Here is a 22,062-nt window from a genome sequence, read left to right on the forward strand (position 1 = left end):
ATCCAATCCAAGTAACCGCATCCAATCCAATTCAATCCAATCCAAATAACGGCATCCAATCCAATCCAATCCAATCCAATCCTGTCCAATCCAATTCAATCCAATCCAAGTAACCGCAACCAATCCATTCCAATCCAATCCAATCCTAGTAACGGCAACCAATCCAATCCAATCCAATCAAATCCAATCCAATCCAAGTAACGGCATCCAATCCAACCCAATCCAATCCAAACCAAGCCTATCCAATCCAAGTAACGGCATCCAATCCAATCCAATCCAATTAAATCCAATCCAATCCAAGTAACGGCATCCAAACCAATCCAATCCAATCCAATCCTCTCCAATCCAAGTAACGGCATCCAATGCAATCCAATCCAATCCAATCCAAGTAACGGCATCCAATCCAATCCAATCCAATCCAAGTAACGGGATCCAGTCCAATCCAATCCAATCCAATCCAATCCAATACATTGCAATCCAATCGAAGTAACGGCATCCAATCCAATCCATTCCAATTCAATCGAATCCAATTCAATCCAATCGAAGTAACCGCATCCAAACCAATCAAATCCAATCTAAGTAACGGCATCCAATCCAATCCAATCCAATCCAAGAAACCGCATCCAATCCAATCCAATCCAATCCAAGTCACGGCATCCAATGCTATCCAATCCAATCCAATCCAATCCAAGAAACCGCATCCAATCCAATCCAATCCAAGTCACGGCATCCAATCCTATCCAATCCAATCCAATCCAAGTAACCGCATCCAATGCAATCCAATGCAATCCAATCCAATCCAAGTAACGGCATCCAATCCAATCCAATCCAAGTAACGGCATCCAATCCAATCCAATCCAATCCAATCGAAGAAACAGCTACCAATCCATTCGAATCCAATCCAATCCAACCCACTCCACGTAACGGCATCCAATCCAATCCAATCCATTACAATCCATGTAACGGCATCCAATCCAATCCAATCCAATCCAAGTAACGGCATCCAATCAAATCCAATCGAATCCAATCTAATCCAAGGAACCGCATCCAATCCAATCCATTCCATGTAACGGCATCCAATCCAATCCAATCCAATCCAGTCCAATCCAATCCAATCCAAGTAACCGCAACCAATCCATTCCAATCCAATCCAATCCAAGTAACGGCATCCAATCCAATCCAATCCAATTCAATCCAAGTAACGGCATCCAATCCAATCCAATCCAATCAAATCCAATCCAATCCAAGGAACGGCATCCAATCCAATCCAATCCAATCCTCTCCAATCCAAGTAACGGCATCCAATCCAATCCAATCCAATCCAAGTAACGGCATCCAATCCAATCCAATCCAATCCAATGCATTCCAATCCAATCGAAGTAACGGCATCCAATCCAATCCATGCCAATTCAATCGAATCCATTTCAATCCAATCGAAGTAAGCGCATCCAAACCAATCAAATCCAATCCAAGTAACGGCATCCACTCCAATCCAATCCAATCCAAGTAACGGCATCCAATCCAATCCAAACCAATCCAAGTAACCGCATCCAATCCAATCCAATCCAATCCTAGTCACGGCATCCAATCCTATCCAATCCAATCCAATCCAAGTAACCGCATCCAATCCAATCCAATCCAAGTAACGGCGTGTAATCCAATCCAATCCAATCCAATCCAAATAGCGGCATCCAATCCAATCCAATCCAATCCTGTCCAATCCAATTCAATCCAATCCAAGTAACCGCAACCAATCCATTCCAATCCAATCCAATCCTAGTAACGGCAACCAATCCAATCCAATCCAATCAAATCCAATCCAATCCAAGTAACGGCATCCAATCCAACCCAATCCAATCCAATCCAATCCTATCCAATCCAAGTAACGGCATCCAATCCAATCCAATCCAATCCAATTCAATCCAAGTAACGGCATCCAATCCAATCCAATCCAATCAAATCCAATCCAATCCAAGTAACGGCATCCAAACCAATCCAATCCAATCCAATCCTCTCCAATCCAAGTAACGGCATCCAATGCAATCCAATCCAATCCAATCCAAGTAACGGCATCCAATCCAATCCAATCCAAGTAACGGGATCCACTCCAATCCAATCCAATCCAATCCACTGCATTCCAATCCAATCGAAGTAACGGCATCCAATCCAATCCATTCCATTTCAATCGAATCCAATTCAATCCAATCGAAGTAACCGCATCCAAACCAATCAAATCCAATCCAAGTAACGGCATCCAATCCAATCCAATCCAATCCAATCCATGTAACGACATCCAATCCAATGCAATCCAATGCAATCCAATCCAAGTAACGGCATCCACTCCAATCCAATCCAATCCAAGTAACGGCATCCAATACAATCCAATCCAATCCAACTAACCGCATCCAATCCAATCCAATCCGGTCCAAGTCACGGCATCCAATCCTATCCAATCCAATCCAAGAAACCACATCCAATCCAATCCAATCCAATCCAAGTCACGGCATCCAATCCTATCCAATCCAATCCAATCCAAGTAACCGCATCCAATGCAATCCAATGCAATCCAATCCAATCCAACCCACTCCACGTAACGGCATCCAATCCAATCCAATCCAATACAATCCATGTAACGGCATCCAATCCAATCCAATCCAATCCAAGTAACGGCATCCAATCAAATCCAATCGAATCCAATCGAATCCAAGGAACCGCATCCAATCCAATCCATTCCAAGTAACGGCATCCAATCCAATCCAATCCAATCCAGTCCAATCCAATCCAATCCAAGTAACCGCAACCAATCCATTCCAATCCAATCCAATCCAAGTAACGGCATCCAATCCAATCCAATCCAATTCAATCCAAGTAACGGCATCCAATCCAATCCAATCCAATCAAATCCAATCCAATCCAAGGAACGGCATCCAAACCAATCCAATCCAATCCAATCCTCTCCAATCCAAGGAACGGCATCCAATCCAATCCAATCCAATCCAAGTAACGGCATCCAATCCAATCCAATCCAATCCAAGTAACGGGATCCAGTCCAATCCAATCCAATCCAATGCATTCCAATCCAATCGAAGTAACGGCATCCAATCCAATCCATTCCAATTCAATTCAATCCAAGTAACGGCATTCAATCCAATCCAATCCAATCAAATCCAATCCAATCCAATCCAATCCAATCCAATCCAATCCAATCCAATCCAATTCAATCCAAGTAACGGCAACCAATCCAATCCAATCCAATCAAATCCAATCCAATACAAGGAACGGCATCCAAACCAATCCAATCCAATCCAATCCTCTCCAATCCAAGTAACGGCATCCAATCCAATCCACTCCAATCCAAGTCACGGCATCCAATCCTATCCAATCCAATCCAATCCAAGTAACCGCATCCAATACAATCCAATTCAAGTAACGGCTTCCAATCCAATCCAATCCAATCCAAATAACGGCATCCAATCCAATCCAATCCAATCCTGTCCAATCCAATCCAATCCAATCCAAGTAACCGCAACCAATCCATTCCAATCCAATCCAATCCTAGTAACGGCAACCAATCCAATCCAATCCAATCCAAGTCACGGCATCCAATCCAATCCAATCCAATCCAATCAAATCCAATCCAATCCAAGTAACGGCATCCAATCCAACCCAATCCAATCCAATCCAATCCTATCCAATCCAAGTAACGGCATCCAATCCATTCCAATCCAATCCAATCCAATCCAATCCAATCCAATCCAGGTAACGGCATCCAATCCAATCCAATCCAGTCCAATACATGTAACGGGATCCAGTCCAATCCAATCCAATCCAATCCAATCCAAGTAACGGCATCCAATCCAATCCAATCCACGTAACGGCACCAATCCAATCCAATCCAATCGAAGTAACGGCATTCAATCCAATCCATTCCAATCCAATACAATCCAATTCAATCTAATGGAAGTAACGGCATCCAATCCAATGCAATCCAATCCAAGTAACGGCATCCAATCCAATCCAATCCAATCCAATCCAAGTAACCGCATCCAATCCAATCCACTCCAATCCAAGTCACGGCATCCAATCCAATCCAATCCAATCCAATCCTAGTAACCGCATCCAATCCAATCTAATCCAATGCAATCGAACACAATACAAGTTACGGCATCCAATCCAATCCAATCCAATCCAAGTAACGGCATCCAATCCAATCCAATGAAATCCAATCCAGTCCAATCCAATCCAATCCAATCCAAGTAACCGCAACCAATACATTCCAATCCAATCCAATCCTAGTAACGGCAACCAATCCAATCCTATCCAATCCAATCCAAGTAACGGCATCCAATCCAATCCAATCCAATCAAATCCAATCCAATCCAAGTAACGGCATCCAAGCCATTCCAATCCAATCCAAGTAACGGCATCCAATCAAATCCAATCCAATCCAATCCAAGTAACGGGATCCAGTCCAATACAATCCACTCCAATCCAATCCAATGCATTCCAAGTAACGGCATCCAATCCAATCCAATCTAATCCAATCCAATGCAATCCAATCCAATCGAAGTAACGGCATCCAATCCAATCCATTCCAATCCAATACAATCCAATTCAATCCAATCGAAGTAACGGCATCCAAACCAATCAAATCCAATCCAAGTAACGGCATCAAATCCAATCCAATCCAATCCAATCCATGAAACGGCATCCAATCCAATGCAATCCAATGCAATCCAATCCAAGTAACGGCATCCAATCCAATCCAATCCAAGTAACGGCATCCAATCCAATCCAATCCAATCCAAGAAACCGCATCCAATCCAATCCAATCCAATCCAAGTCACGGTATCCAATCCTATCCAATCCAATCCAATCCAAGTAACCGCATCCAATGCAATCCAATGCAATCCAATACAATCCAAGTAACGGCATCCAATCCAATCCAATCCAATCCAAGTAACGGCATCCAATCCAATCCAATCCAATCCAATCCAATCGAAGTAACGGCATCCAATCCAATCCAATCCAATCCAATCGAAGTAACGGCTACCAATCCATTCGAATCCAATCCAATCCAACCCACTCCAAGTAACGGCATCCAATCCAATCCAATCCAATACAATCCATGTAACGGCATCCAATCCAATCCAAGCAACGGCATCCAATCAAATCCAATCGAATCCAATCTAATCCAAGTAACCGCATCCAATCCAATCCATTCCAAGTAACGGCATCCAATCCAATCCAATCCAATCCAGTCCAATCCAATCCAATCCAAGTTACCGCAACCATTCCATTCCAATCCAATCCAAGTAACGGCATCCAATCCAATCCAATCCAATCCAATTCAATCCAAGGAACGGCATCCAATCCAACACAATCCAATGGAATCCAATCCAATCCAAGTAACGGCATCCAATCCAATCCAATCCAAGTAACGGGATCCAGTCCAATCCAATCCATTCCAATTCAATCGAATCAAATTCAATCCAATCGAAGTAACCGCATGCAAACCAATCAAATCCAATCCAAGTAACGGCATCCAATCCAATCCAATCCAATCCATGTAACGACATCCAATCCAATCCAATCCAATCCAAGTAACTGCATCCAATCCAATCCAATCCAATCCAATCCAAGTCACGGCATCCAATCCTATCCAATCCAATCCAATCCAAGTAACCGCATCCAATCCAATCCAATCCAAGTAACGGCATCCAATCCAATCCAATCCAATCCAAATAACGGCATCCAATCCAATCCAATCCAATCCTGTCCAATCCAATTCAATCCAATCCAAGTAACCGCAACCAATCCATTCCAATCCAATCCAATCCTAGTAACGGCAACCAATCCAATCCAATCCAATCCAATCCAATCCAAGTAACGGCATCCAATCCAACCCAATCCAATCCAATCCAATCCTATCCAATCCAAGTAAGGGCATCCAATCCAATCCAATCCAATCCAATCCAATTCAATACAAGTAACGGCATCCAATCCAATCCAATCCAATCAAATCCAATCCAATTCAAGTAACGGCATCCAAACCAATCCAATCCAATCCAATCCAATCGAAGTAACGGCATCCAATCCATTCCAATCCAATCCAAGTAACGGCATCCAATCAAATCCAATCCAATCCAATCCAAGTAACGGGATCCAGTCAAATACAATCCACTCCAATCCAATCCAATGCAATCCAAGTAACGGCATCCAATCCAATCCAATCTAATCCAATCCAATGCAATCCAATCCAATCGAAGTAACGGCATCCAATCCAATCCATTCCAATCCAATACAATCCAATTCAATCCAATCGAAGTAACGGCATCCAAACCAATCAAATCCAATCCAAGTAACGGCATCAAATCCAATCCAATCCAATCCAATCCATGAAACAGGATCCAATCCAATGCAATCCAATGCAATCCAATCCAAGTAACGGCATCCAATCCAATCCAATCCAATCCAAGTAACGGCATCCAATCCAATCCAATCCAATCCAAGAAACCGCATCCAATCCAATCCAATCCAATCCAAGTCACGGTATCCAATCCAATCCAAACCAATCCAAGTAACCGCATCAAATCCAATCCAATCCAATCCTAGTCACGGCATCCAATCCTATCCAATCCAATCCAATCCAAGTAACCGCATCCAATCCAATCCAATCCAAGTAACGGCGTGTAATCCAATCCAATCCAATCCAATCCAAATAGCGGCATCCAATCCAATCCAATCCAATCCTGTCCAATCCAATTCAATCCAATCCAAGTAACCGCAACCAATCCATTCCAATCCAATCCAATCCTAGTAACGGCAACCAATCCAATCCAATCCAATCAAATCCAATCCAATCCAAGTAACGGCATCCAATCCAACCCAATCCAATCCAATCCAATCCTATCCAATCCAAGTAACGGCATCCAATCCAATCCAATCCAATCCAATTCAATCCAAGTAACGGCATCCAATCCAATCCAATCCAATCAAATCCAATCCAATCCAAGTAACGGCATCCAAACCAATCCAATCCAATCCAATCCTCTCCAATCCAAGTAACGGCATCCAATGCAATCCAATCCAATCCAATCCAAGTAACGGCATCCAATCCAATCCAATCCAAGTAACGGGATCCACTCCAATCCAATCCAATCCAATCCACTGCATTCCAATCCAATCGAAGTAACGGCATCCAATCCAATCCATTCCATTTCAATCGAATCCAATTCAATCCAATCGAAGTAACCGCATCCAAACCAATCAAATCCAATCCAAGTAACGGCATCCAATCCAATCCAATCCATGTAACGACATCCAATCCAATGCAATCCAATGCAATCCAATCCAAGTAACGGCATCCACTCCAATCCAATCCAATCCAAGTAACGGCATCCAATACAATCCAATCCAATCCAACTTACCGCATCCAATCCAATCCAATCCGGTCCAAGTCACGGCATCCAATCCTATCCAATCCAATCCAAGAAACCACATCCAATCCAATCCAATCCAATCCAAGTCACGGCATCCAATCCTATCCAATCCAATCCAATCCAAGTAACCGCATCCAATGCAATCCAATGCAATCCAATCCAATCCAACCCACTCCACGTAACGGCATCCAATCCAATCCAATCCAATACAATCCATGTAACGGCATCCAATCCAATCCAATCCAATCCAAGTAACGGCATCCAATCAAATCCAATCGAATCCAATCGAATCCAAGGAACCGCATCCAATCCAATCCATTCCAAGTAACGGCATCCAATCCAATCCAATCCAATCCAGTCCAATCCAATCCAATCCAAGTAACCGCAACCAATCCATTCCAATCCAATCCAATCCAAGTAACGGCATCCAATCCAATCCAATCCAATTCAATCCAAGTAACGGCATCCAATCCAATCCAATCCAATCAAATCCAATCCAATCCAAGGAACGGCATCCAAACCAATCCAATCCAATCCAATCCTCTCCAATCCAAGGAACGGCATCCAATCCAATCCAATCCAATCCAAGTAACGGCATCCAATCCAATCCAATCCAATCCAAGTAACGGGATCCAGTCCAATCCAATCCAATCCAATGCATTCCAATCCAATCGAAGTAACGGCATCCAATCCAATCCATTCCAATTCAATTCAATCCAAGTAACGGCATTCAATCCAATCCAATCCAATCAAATCCAATCCAATCCAATCCAATCCAATCCAATCCAATCCAATCCAATTCAATCCAAGTAACGGCAACCAATCCAATCCAATCCAATCAAATCCAATCCAATACAAGGAACGGCATCCAAACCAATCCAATCCAATCCAATCCTCTCCAATCCAAGTAACGGCATCCAATCCAATCCACTCCAATCCAAGTCACGGCATCCAATCCTATCCAATCCAATCCAATCCAAGTAACCGCATCCAATACAATCCAATTCAAGTAACGGCATCCAATCCAATCCAATCCAATCCAAATAACGGCATCCAATCCAATCCAATCCAATCCTGTCCAATCCAATCCAATCCAATCCAAGTAACCGCAACCAATCCATTCCAATCCAATCCAATCCTAGTAACGGCAACCAATCCAATCCAATCCAATCCAAGTCACGGCATCCAATCCAATCCAATCCAATCCAATCAAATCCAATCCAATCCAAGTAACGGCATCCAATCCAACCCAATCCAATCCAATCCAATCCTATCCAATCCAAGTAACGGCATCCAATCCATTCCAATCCAATCCAATCCAATCCAATCCAATCCAATCCAGGTAACGGCATCCAATCCAATCCAATCCAGTCCAATACATGTAACGGGATCCAGTCCAATCCAATCCAATCCAATCCAATCCAAGTAACGGCATCCAATCCAATCCAATCCACGTAACGGCACCAATCCAATCCAATCCAATCGAAGTAACGGCATTCAATCCAATCCATTCCAATCCAATACAATCCAATTCAATCTAATGGAAGTAACGGCATCCAATCCAATGCAATCCAATCCAAGTAACGGCATCCAATCCAATCCAATCCAATCCAATCCAAGTAACCGCATCCAATCCAATCCACTCCAATCCAAGTCACGGCATCCAATCCAATCCAATCCAATCCAATCCTAGTAACCGCATCCAATCCAATCTAATCCAATGCAATCGAACACAATACAAGTTACGGCATCCAATCCAATCCAATCCAATCCAAGTAACGGCATCCAATCCAATCCAATGAAATCCAATCCAGTCCAATCCAATCCAATCCAATCCAAGTAACCGCAACCAATACATTCCAATCCAATCCAATCCTAGTAACGGCAACCAATCCAATCCTATCCAATCCAATCCAAGTAACGGCATCCAATCCAATCCAATCCAATCAAATCCAATCCAATCCAAGTAACGGCATCCAAGCCATTCCAATCCAATCCAAGTAACGGCATCCAATCAAATCCAATCCAATCCAATCCAAGTAACGGGATCCAGTCCAATACAATCCACTCCAATCCAATCCAATGCATTCCAAGTAACGGCATCCAATCCAATCCAATCTAATCCAATCCAATGCAATCCAATCCAATCGAAGTAACGGCATCCAATCCAATCCATTCCAATCCAATACAATCCAATTCAATCCAATCGAAGTAACGGCATCCAAACCAATCAAATCCAATCCAAGTAACGGCATCAAATCCAATCCAATCCAATCCAATCCATGAAACGGCATCCAATCCAATGCAATCCAATGCAATCCAATCCAAGTAACGGCATCCAATCCAATCCAATCCAAGTAACGGCATCCAATCCAATCCAATCCAATCCAAGAAACCGCATCCAATCCAATCCAATCCAATCCAAGTCACGGTATCCAATCCTATCCAATCCAATCCAATCCAAGTAACCGCATCCAATGCAATCCAATGCAATCCAATACAATCCAAGTAACGGCATCCAATCCAATCCAATCCAATCCAAGTAACGGCATCCAATCCAATCCAATCCAATCCAATCCAATCGAAGTAACGGCATCCAATCCAATCCAATCCAATCGAAGTAACGGCTACCAATCCATTCGAATCCAATCCAATCCAACCCACTCCAAGTAACGGCATCCAATCCAATCCAATCCAATACAATCCATGTAACGGCATCCAATCCAATCCAAGCAACGGCATCCAATCAAATCCAATCGAATCCAATCTAATCCAAGTAACCGCATCCAATCCAATCCATTCCAAGTAACGGCATCCAATCCAATCCAATCCAATCCAGTCCAATCCAATCCAATCCAAGTTACCGCAACCATTCCATTCCAATCCAATCCAAGTAACGGCATCCAATCCAATCCAATCCAATCCAATTCAATCCAAGGAACGGCATCCAATCCAACACAATCCAATGGAATCCAATCCAATCCAAGTAACGGCATCCAATCCAATCCAATCCAAGTAACGGGATCCAGTCCAATCCAATCCATTCCAATTCAATCGAATCAAATTCAATCCAATCGAAGTAACCGCATGCAAACCAATCAAATCCAATCCAAGTAACGGCATCCAATCCAATCCAATCCAATCCATGTAACGACATCCAATCCAATCCAATCCAATCCAAGTAACTGCATCCAATCCAATCCAATCCAATCCAATCCAAGTCACGGCATCCAATCCTATCCAATCCAATCCAATCCAAGTAACCGCATCCAATCCAATCCAATCCAAGTAACGGCATACAATCCAATCCAATCCAATCCAAATAACGGCATCCAATCCAATCCAATCCAATCCTGTCCAATCCAATTCAATCCAATCCAAGTAACCGCAACCAATCCATTCCAATCCAATCCAATCCTAGTAACGGCAACCAATCCAATCCAATCCAATCCAATCCAATCCAAGTAACGGCATCCAATCCAACCCAATCCAATCCAATCCAATCCTATCCAATCCAAGTAAGGGCATCCAATCCAATCCAATCCAATCCAATCCAATTCAATACAAGTAACGGCATCCAATCCAATCCAATCCAATCAAATCCAATCCAATTCAAGTAACGGCATCCAAACCAATCCAATCCAATCCAATCCAATCGAAGTAACGGCATCCAATCCATTCCAATCCAATCCAAGTAACGGCATCCAATCAAATCCAATCCAATCCAATCCAAGTAACGGGATCCAGTCCAATACAATCCACTCCAATCCAATCCAATGCAATCCAAGTAACGGCATCCAATCCAATCCAATCTAATCCAATCCAATGCAATCCAATCCAATCGAAGTAACGGCATCCAATCCAATCCATTCCAATCCAATACAATCCAATTCAATCCAATCGAAGTAACGGCATCCAAACCAATCAAATCCAATCCAAGTAACGGCATCAAATCCAATCCAATCCAATCCAATCCATGAAACAGCATCCAATCCAATGCAATCCAATGCAATCCAATCCAAGTAACGGCATCCAATCCAATCCAATCCAATCCAAGTAACGGCATCCAATCCAATCCAATCCAATCCAAGAAACCGCATCCAATCCAATCCAATCCAATCCAAGTCACGGTATCCAATCCTATCCAATCCAATCCAATCCAAGTAACCGCATCCAATGCAATCCAATGCAATCCAATACAATCCAAGTAACGGCATCCAATCCAATCCAATCCAATCCAAGTAACGGCATCCAATCCAATCCAATCCAATCGAAGTAACGGCATCCAATCCAATCCAATCCAATCCAATCGAAGTAACGGCTACCAATCCATTCGAATCCAATCCAATCCAACCCACTCCAAGTAACGGCATCCAATCCAATCCAATCCAATACAATCCATGTAACGGCATCCAATCCAATCCAATCCAATCCAAGTAACGGCATCCAATCAAATCCAATCGAATCCAATCTAATCCAAGTAACCGCATCCAATCCAATCCATTCCAAGTAACGGCATCCAATCCAATCCAATCCAATCCAGTCCCATCCAATCCAATCCAAGTTACCGCAACCATTCCATTCCAATCCAATCCAAGTAACGGCATCCAATCCAATCCAATCCAATCCAATTCAATCCAAGGAACGGCATCCAATCCAACACAATCCAATGGAATCCAATCCAATCCAAGTAACGGCATCCAATCCAATCCAATCCAAGTAACGGGTTCCAGTCCAATCCAATCCATTCCAATTCAATCGAATCCAATTCAGTCCAATCGAAGTAACCGCATGCAAACCAATCAAATCCAATCCAAGTAACGGCATCCAATCCAATCCAATCCAATCCATGTAACGACATCCAATCCAATCCAATCCAATCCAAGTAACTGCATCCAATCCAATCCAATCCAATCCAATCCAATCCAAGTCACGGCATCCAATCCTATCCAATCCAATCCAATCCAAGTAACCGCATCCAATCCAATCCAATCCAAATAACGGCATCCAATCCAATCCAATCCAATCCTGTCCAATCCAATTCAATCCAATCCAAGTAACCGCAACCAATCCATTCCAATCCAATCCAATCCTAGTAACGGCAACCAATCCAATCCAATCCAATCCAATCCAATCCAATCCAATCCAAGTAACGGCATCCAATCCAACCCAATCCAATCCAATCCAATCCTATCCAATCCAAGTAACGGCATCCAATCCAATCCAATCCAATCCAATTCAATACAAGTAACGGCATCCAATCCAATCCAATCCAATCAAATCCAATCCAATTCAAGTAACGGCATCCAAACCAATCCAATCCAATCCAATCCTCTCCAATCCAAGTAACGGCATCCAATCCAATCCAATCCAATCCAATCCAAGTAACGGCATCCAAACCAATCCAATCCAATCCAAGTAACGGGATCCAGTCCAATCCAATCCAATCCAATGCATACCAATACAATCCAAGTAACGGCATCCACTCCAATCCAATCCAATCCAAGTAACGGCATCCAATCCAATCCAATCCAATCCAAGTAACCGCATCCAATACAATCCAATCCAATCCAAGTCACGGCATCCAATCCTATCCAATCCAATCCAATCCAAGTAACCGCATCCAATCCAATTCAATCCAATCCAAATAACGGCATCCAATCCAATCCAATCCAATCCAATCCTGTCCAATCCAATTCAATCCAATCCAAGCAACCGCAAGCAATCCATTCCAATCCAATCCAATCCTAGTAACGGCAACCAATCCAATCCAATCCAATCAAATCCAATCCAATCGAAGGAACGGCATTCAATCCAATCCATTCCAATCCAATACAATCCAATACAATCTAATCGAAGTAACGGCATCCAAACCAATCAAATCCAATCCAAGTAACGGCATCCAATCCAATCCAAACCAATCCAATGAAACGGCATCCAATTCAATGCCATCCAATGCAATCCAATCCAAGTAACGGCATCCAATCCAATCCAATCCAATCGAAGTAACGGCATCCAATCCAATCCAATCCAAGTAACCGCATCCAATCCAATCCAATCCAATCCAAGTCACGGCATCCAATCCTATCCAATCCAATCCAATCCAAGTAACCGCATCCAATCCAATCCAATCGAATCCAATCCAATCAACTCCAACCTAATCCAATTAACGGCATCCAATCCAATCTAATCCAATCCAATCGAACACAATCCAAGTAACGGCATCCAATCCAATCCAATCGAAGTAACGGCATCCAATCCAATCCAATCCAAGTAACCGCATCCAATCCAATCCAATCCAATCCATGTCACGGCATCCAATCCATTCCAATCCAATCCAATCCTAGTAACGGCAACCAATCCAATCCAATCCAATCCAATCCAATCCAATCCAATCCAATCCAATCCAAGTAACGGCATCCAATCCAACCCAATCCAATCCAATCCAATCCTATCCAATCCAAGTAACGGCATCCAATACAATCCAATCCAATCCAATCCAATTCAATACAAGTAACGGCATCCAATCCAATCCAATCCAATCAAATCCAATCCAATTCAAGTAACGGCATCCAAACCAATCCAATCCAATCCAATCCTCTCCAATCCAAGTAACGGCATCCAATCCAATCCAATCCAATCCAATCCAAGTAACGGCATCCAAACCAATCCAATCCAATCCAAGTAACGGGATCCAGTCCAATCCAATCCAATCCAATGCATACCAATACAATCCAAGTAACGGCATCCACTCCAATCCAATCCAATCCAAGTAACGGCATCCAATCCAATCCAATCCAATCCAAGTAACCGCATCCAATACAATCCAATCCAATCCAAGTCACGGCATCCAATCCTATCCAATCCAATCCAATCCAAGTAACCGCATCCAATCCAATTCAATCCAATCCAAATAACGGCATCCAATCCAATCCAATCCAATCCAATCCTGTCCAATCCAATTCAATCCAATCCAAGCAACCGCAAGCAATCCATTCCAATCCAATCCAATCCTAGTAACGGCAACCAATCCAATCCAATCCAATCAAATCCAATCCAATCGAAGTAACGGCATTCAATCCAATCCATTCCAATCCAATACAATCCAATACAATCTAATCGAAGTAACGGCATCCAAACCAATCAAATCCAATCCAAGTAACGGCATCCAATCCAATCCAAACCAATCCAATGAAACGGCATCCAATTCAATGCCATCCAATGCAATCCAATCCAAGTAACGGCATCCAATCCAATCCAATCCAATCGAAGTAACGGCATCCAATCCAATCCAATCCAAGTAACCGCATCCAATCCAATCCAATCCAATCCAAGTCACGGCATCCAATCCTATCCAATCCAATCCAATCCAAGTAACCGCATCCAATCCAATCCAATCGAATCCAATCCAATCAACTCCAACCTAATCCAATTAACGGCATCCAATCCAATCTAATCCAATCCAATCGAACACAATCCAAGTTACGGCATCCAATCCAATCCAATCCAATCCAAGTAACGGCATCCAATTCAATCCAATCCAATCCAATCCAATCCAGTCCAATCCAATCCAATCCAAGTAACCGCAACCAATTCATTCCAATCCAAACCAGTCCTAGTAACGGCAACCAATCCAATCCTATCCAATCCAATCCAAGTAACGGCATCCAGTCCAATCCAATACAATCAAATCCAATCCAATCCAAGTAACGGCATCCAATCCAATCCAATCCTATCCAATCCAAGTAACGGCATCCAATCCAATCCAATCCAATCCAATCCAATCCAATCCAAGTAACGGCATCCAATCTAATCCAATCCAATCCAATCCAAGTAACGGGATCCAGTCCAATACAATCCAATCCAATGCAATCCAATGCAATTCAAGTAACGGCATCCAATCCAATCCTATCCAATCCCATCCAATCCAAGAAACGGGAACCAGTCCAATCCAATCCAATCCAATCCAATCCAATGCAATTCAAGTAACGGCATCCAATCCAATCCTATCCAATCCCATCCAATCCAAGAAACGGGAACCAGTCCAATCCAATCCAATCCAATCCATTCCAATGCAATCCAATCCAATCCAAGTAACGGCATCCAATCCAATCCAATCCAATCCAATCCAAGTAACGGCATCGAATCCAATACAATCCAATCGACGTAAGGGCATCCAATCCAATCCATTCCAATCCAATACAATCCAATTCAATCCAATCGAAGTAACGGCATCCAAACCAATCAAATCCAATCCAAGTAACGGCATCCAATCCAATGCAATCCAATGCAATCCGATCCAAGGAACGGCATCCAATCCAATCCAATCCAATCCAAGTCACGGCATCCAATCCAATCCAATCCAATCCAAGAAACCGCATCCAATCCAATCCAATCCAATCCAAGTCACGGCATCCAATCCTATCCAATCCAATCTAATCCAAGTAACGGCATCCAATCCAATCCAATCAAATCCAATCCAATCGAAGTAACGGCATCCAATCCAATCCAATCCAATCCAATCCAAGTAACGGCATCCAATCCAATCCAATCAAATCCAATCCAATCGAAGTAACGGCTACCAATCCATTCGAATCCAATCCAATCCAACCCACTCCAAGTAACGGCATCCAATCCAATCCAATCCAGTACAATCCATGTAACGGCATCCAATCCAATCCAATCCAATCCAAGTAACGGCATCCAATCAAATTCAATCGAATCCAATCTAATCCAAGTAACCGCATCCAATCCAATCCATTCCAAGTAACGGCATCCAATCCAATCCAATCCAATCCAGTCCAATCCAATCCAATCCAAGTAACCGCAACCATTGCATTCCAATCCAATCCAATCCAAGTAACGGCATCCAATCCAATCCAATCCAATTCAATCCAAGTAACGGCATCCAATCCAATCCAATCCAATCAAATCCAATCCAATCCAAGTAACGGCATCCAAACCAATCCAATCCAATCCAATCCTCTCCAATCCAAGTAACGGCGTCCAATCCAATCCAATCCAATCCAATCCAAGTAACGGCATCCAATCCAATCCAATCCAATCCAAATAACGGCATCCAATCCAATCCAATCCAATCCTGTCCAAACCAATTCAATCCAATCCAAGTAACCGCAACCAATCCATTCCAATCCAATCCAATCCTAGGAACGGCAACCAATCCAATCCAATCCAATCAAATCCAATCCGATCCAAGTAACGGCATCCAATACAACCCAATCCAATCCAATCCAATCCAAGTAACCGCAACCATTCCATTCCAATCCAATCCAAGTAACGGCATCCAATCCAATCCAATCCAATTCAATCCAAGTAACGGCATCCAATCCAATCCATTCCAATCAAATCCAATCCAATCCAAGTAACGGCATCCAAACCACTCCAATCCAATCCAATCCTCTCCAATCCAAGTAACGGCGTCCAATCCAATCCAATCCAAGTAACGGCATCCAATCCAATCCAATCCAATCCAAGTAACGGGATCCAGTCCAATCCAATCCAATCCAATCCAATGCATTCCAATCCAATCGAAGTAACGGCATCCAATCCAATCCATTCCAATTCAATCGAATCCAATTCAATCCAATCGAAGTAAGCGCATCCAAACCAATCAAATTCAATACAAGTAACGGCATCCAATCCAATCCAATCCAATCCAATCCAATCAATGTAACGACATCCAATCCAATGCAATCCAATGCAATCCAATCCAAGTAACGGCATCCACTCCAATCCAATCCAATCCAAGTAACGGCATCCAATCCAATCCAATCCAATCCAAGTAACCGCATCCAATCCAATCCAATCCAATCCAAGTCACGGCATCCAATCCTTTCCAATCCAATCCAATCCAAGTAACCGCATCCAATCCAATCCAATCCAAGTAACGGCATCCAATCCAATCCAATCCAATCCAAATAACGGCATCCAATCCAATCCAATCCACTCCTGTCCAATCCAATTCAATCCAATCCAGGTAACCGCAACCAATCCATTCCAATCCAATCCAATCCAAGTAACGGCATCCAATCCAATCCAATCCAATCCAATCCAATCCAATCCAATCCAATCCAATCCAATCCAATCCAATCCAATCCAATCGAATCCAGGTAACGGCATCCAATCCAATCCAATCCAATCCAATACAAGTCACGAGATCCAGTCCAATCCAATCCAATCCAATCCAATGCAATCCTATCCAATCCAAGTAACGGCATCCAATCCAATCCAATCCACGGAACGGCATCCAATCCAATCCAATCCAATCCAATCCAATCGAAGGAACGGCATTCAATCCACTCCATTCCAATCCAATACAATCCAATAGAACCTAATCGAAGTAACGGCGTCCAAACCAATCAAATCCAATCCAAGTAACGGCATCCAATCCAATCCAAACTAATCCATGAAACGGCATCCAATTCAATGCAATCCAATGCAATCCAATCCAAGTAACGGCATCCAATCCAATCCAATCCAATCCAAGTAACGGCATCCAATCCAATCCAATCCAATCCAAGTAACCGCATCCAATCCAATGCAATCCAATCCAAGTCACGGCATCCAATCCTATCCAATCCAATCCAATCCAAGTAACGGCATCCAATCCAATCCAATACAAGTAACCGCATCCAATCCAATCCAATCCAATCCAAGTCACGGCATCCAATCCTATCCAATCCAATATAATCCAAGTAACCGCATCCAATCCAATCCAATCGAATCCAATCCAATCAACTCCAACCTAATCCAATTAACGGCATCCAATCCAATCCAATCCAAGTAACGGCATTCAAACCAATCCAATCCAATCCAAGTAACGGGATCCAGTCCAATCCAATCCAATCCAATGCATACCAATACAATCCAAGTAACGGCATCCACTCCAATCCAATCCAATCCAAGTAACGGCATCCAATCCAATCCAATCCAATCCAAGTAACCGCATCCAATACAATCCAATCCAATCCAAGTCACGGCATCCAATCCTATCCAATCCAATCCAATCCAAGTAACCGCATCCAATCCAATCCAATCCAATCCATGTCACGGCATCCAATCCATTCCAATCCAATCCAATCCTAGTAACGGCAACCAATCCAATCCAATCCAATCCAATCCAATCCAATCCAATCCAATCCAAGTAACGGCATCCAATCCAACCCAATCCAATCCAATCCAATCCTATCCAATCCAAGTAACGGCATCCAATACAATCCAATCCAATCCAATCCAATTCAATACAAGTAACGGCATCCAATCCAATCCAATCCAATCAAATCCAATCCAATTCAAGTAACGGCATCCAAACCAATCCAATCCAATCCAATCCTCTCCAATCCACGTAACGGCATTCAATCCAATCCAATCCAATCCAATCCAAGTAACGGCATCCAAACCAATCCAATCCAATCCAAGTAACGGGATCCAGTCCAATCCAATCCAATCCAATGCATACCAATACAATCCAAGTAACGGCATCCACTCCAATCCAATCCAATCCAAGTAACGGCATCCAATCCAATCCAATCCAATCCAAGTAACCGCATCCAATACAATCCAATCCAATCCAAGTCACGGCATCCAATCCTATCCAATCCAATCCAATCCAAGTAACCGCATCCAATCCAATTCAATCCAATCCAAATAACGGCATCCAATCCAATCCAATCCAATCCAATCCTGTCCAATCCAATTCAATCCAATCCAAGCAACCGCAAGCAATCCATTCCAATCCAATCCAATCCTAGTAACGGCAACCAATCCAATCCAATCCAATCAAATCCAATCCAATCGAAGTAACGGCATTCAATCCAATCCATTCCAATCCAATACAATCCAATACAATCTAATCGAAGTAACGGCATCCAAACCAATCAAATCCAATCCAAGTAACGGCATCCAATCCAATCCAAACCAATCCAATGAAACGGCATCCAATTCAATGCCATCCAATGCAATCCAATCCAAGTAACGGCATCCAATCCAATCCAATCCAATCGAAGTAACGGCATCCAATCCAATCCAATCCAAGTAACCGCATCCAATCCAATCCAATCCAATCCAAGTCACGGCATCCAATCCTATCCAATCCAATCCAATCCAAGTAACCGCATCCAATCCAATCCAATCGAATCCAATCCAATCAACTCCAACCTAATCCAATTAACGGCATCCAATCCAATCTAATCCAATCCAATCGAACACAATCCAAGTTACGGCATCCAATCCAATCCAATCCAATCCAAGTAACGGCATCCAATTCAATCCAATCCAATCCAATCCAATCCAGTCCAATCCAATCCAATCCAATCCAAGTAACCGCAACCAATTCATTCCAATCCAAACCAATCCTAGTAACGGCAACCAATCCAATCCTATCCAATCCAATCCAAGTAACGGCATCCAGTCCAATCCAATACAATCAAATCCAATCCAATCCAAGTAACGGCATCCAATCCAATCCAATCCTATCCAATCCAAGTAACGGCATCCAATCCAATCCAATCCAATCCAATCCAATCCAATCCAAGTAACGGCATCCAATCTAATCCAATCCAATCCAATCCAAGTAACGGGATCCAGTCCAATACAATCCAATCCAATGCAATCCAATGCAATTCAAGTAACGGCATCCAATCCAATCCTATCCAATCCCATCCAATCCAAGAAACGGGAACCAGTCCAATCCAATCCAATCCAATCCAATCCAATGCAATTCAAGTAACGGCATCCAATCCAATCCTATCCAATCCCATCCAATCCAAGAAACGGGAACCAGTCCAATCCAATCCAATCCAATCCAATCCAATGCAATCCAATCCAATCCAAGTAACGGCATCCAATCCAATCCAATCCAATCCAATCCAAGTAACGGCATCGAATCCAATACAATCCAATCGACGTAAGGGCATCCAATCCAATCCATTCCAATCCAATACAATCCAATTCAATCCAATCGAAGTAACGGCATCCAAACCAATCAAATCCAATCCAAGTAACGGCATCCAATCCAATGCAATCCAATGCAATCCGATCCAAGGAACGGCATCCAATCCAATCCAATCCAATCCAAGTCACGGCATCCAATCCAATCCAATCCAATCCAAGAAACCGCATCCAATCCAATCCAATCCAATCCAAGTCACGGCATCCAATCCTATCCAATCCAATCTAATCCAAGTAACGGCATCCAATCCAATCCAATCAAATCCAATCCAATCGAAGTAACGGCATCCAATCCAATCCAATCCAATCCAATCCAAGTAACGGCATCCAATCCAATCCAATCAAATCCAATCCAATCGAAGTAACGGCTACCAATCCATTCGAATCCAATCCAATCCAACCCACTCCAAGTAACGGCATCCAATCCAATCCAATCCAGTACAATCCATGTAACGGCATCCAATCCAATCCAATCCAATCCAAGTAACGGCATCCAATCAAATTCAATCGAATCCAATCTAATCCAAGTAACCGCATCCAATCCAATCCATTCCAAGTAACGGCATCCAATCCAATCCAATCCAATCCAGTCCAATCCAATCCAATCCAAGTAACCGCAACCATTGCATTCCAATCCAATCCAATCCAAGTAACGGCATCCAATCCAATCCAATCCAATTCAATCCAAGTAACGGCATCCAATCCAATCCAATCCAATCAAATCCAATCCAATCCAAGTAACGGCATCCAAACCAATCCAATCCAATCCAATCCTCTCCAATCCAAGTAACGGCGTCCAATCCAATCCAATCCAATCCAATCCAAGTAACGGCATCCAATCCAATCCAATCCAATCCAAATAACGGCATCCAATCCAATCCAATCCAATCCTGTCCAAACCAATTCAATCCAATCCAAGTAACCGCAACCAATCCATTCCAATCCAATCCAATCCTAGGAACGGCAACCAATCCAATCCAATCCAATCAAATCCAATCCGATCCAAGTAACGGCATCCAATACAACCCAATCCAATCCAATCCAATCCAAGTAACCGCAACCATTCCATTCCAATCCAATCCAATCCAAGTAACGGCATCCAATCCAATCCAATCCAATTCAATCCAAGTAACGGCATCCAATCCAATCCATTCCAATCAAATCCAATCCAATCCAAGTAACGGCATCCAAACCACTCCAATCCAATCCAATCCTCTCCAATCCAAGTAACGGCGTCCAATCCAATCCAATCCAAGTAACGGCATCCAATCCAATCCAATCCAATCCAAGTAACGGGATCCAGTCCAATCCAATCCAATCCAGTCCAATGCATTCCAATCCAATCGAAGTAACGGCATCCAATCCAATCCATTCCAATTCAATCGAATCCAATTCAATCCAATCGAAGTAAGCGCATCCAAACCAATCAAATTCAATACAAGTAACGGCATCCAATCCAATCCAATCCAATCCAATCAATGTAACGACATCCAATCCAATGCAATCCAATGCAATCCAATCCAAGTAACGGCATCCACTCCAATCCAATCCAATCCAAGTAACGGCATCCAATCCAATCCAATCCAATCCAAGTAACCGCATCCAATCCAATCCAATCCAATCCAAGTCACGGCATCCAATCCTTTCCAAT

The sequence above is a fragment of the Mustelus asterias genome, chromosome 21 (assembly GCF_964213995.1).
Source record: "Mustelus asterias chromosome 21, sMusAst1.hap1.1, whole genome shotgun sequence".
In the NCBI taxonomy this organism is placed as follows: domain Eukaryota; kingdom Metazoa; phylum Chordata; class Chondrichthyes; order Carcharhiniformes; family Triakidae; genus Mustelus; species Mustelus asterias.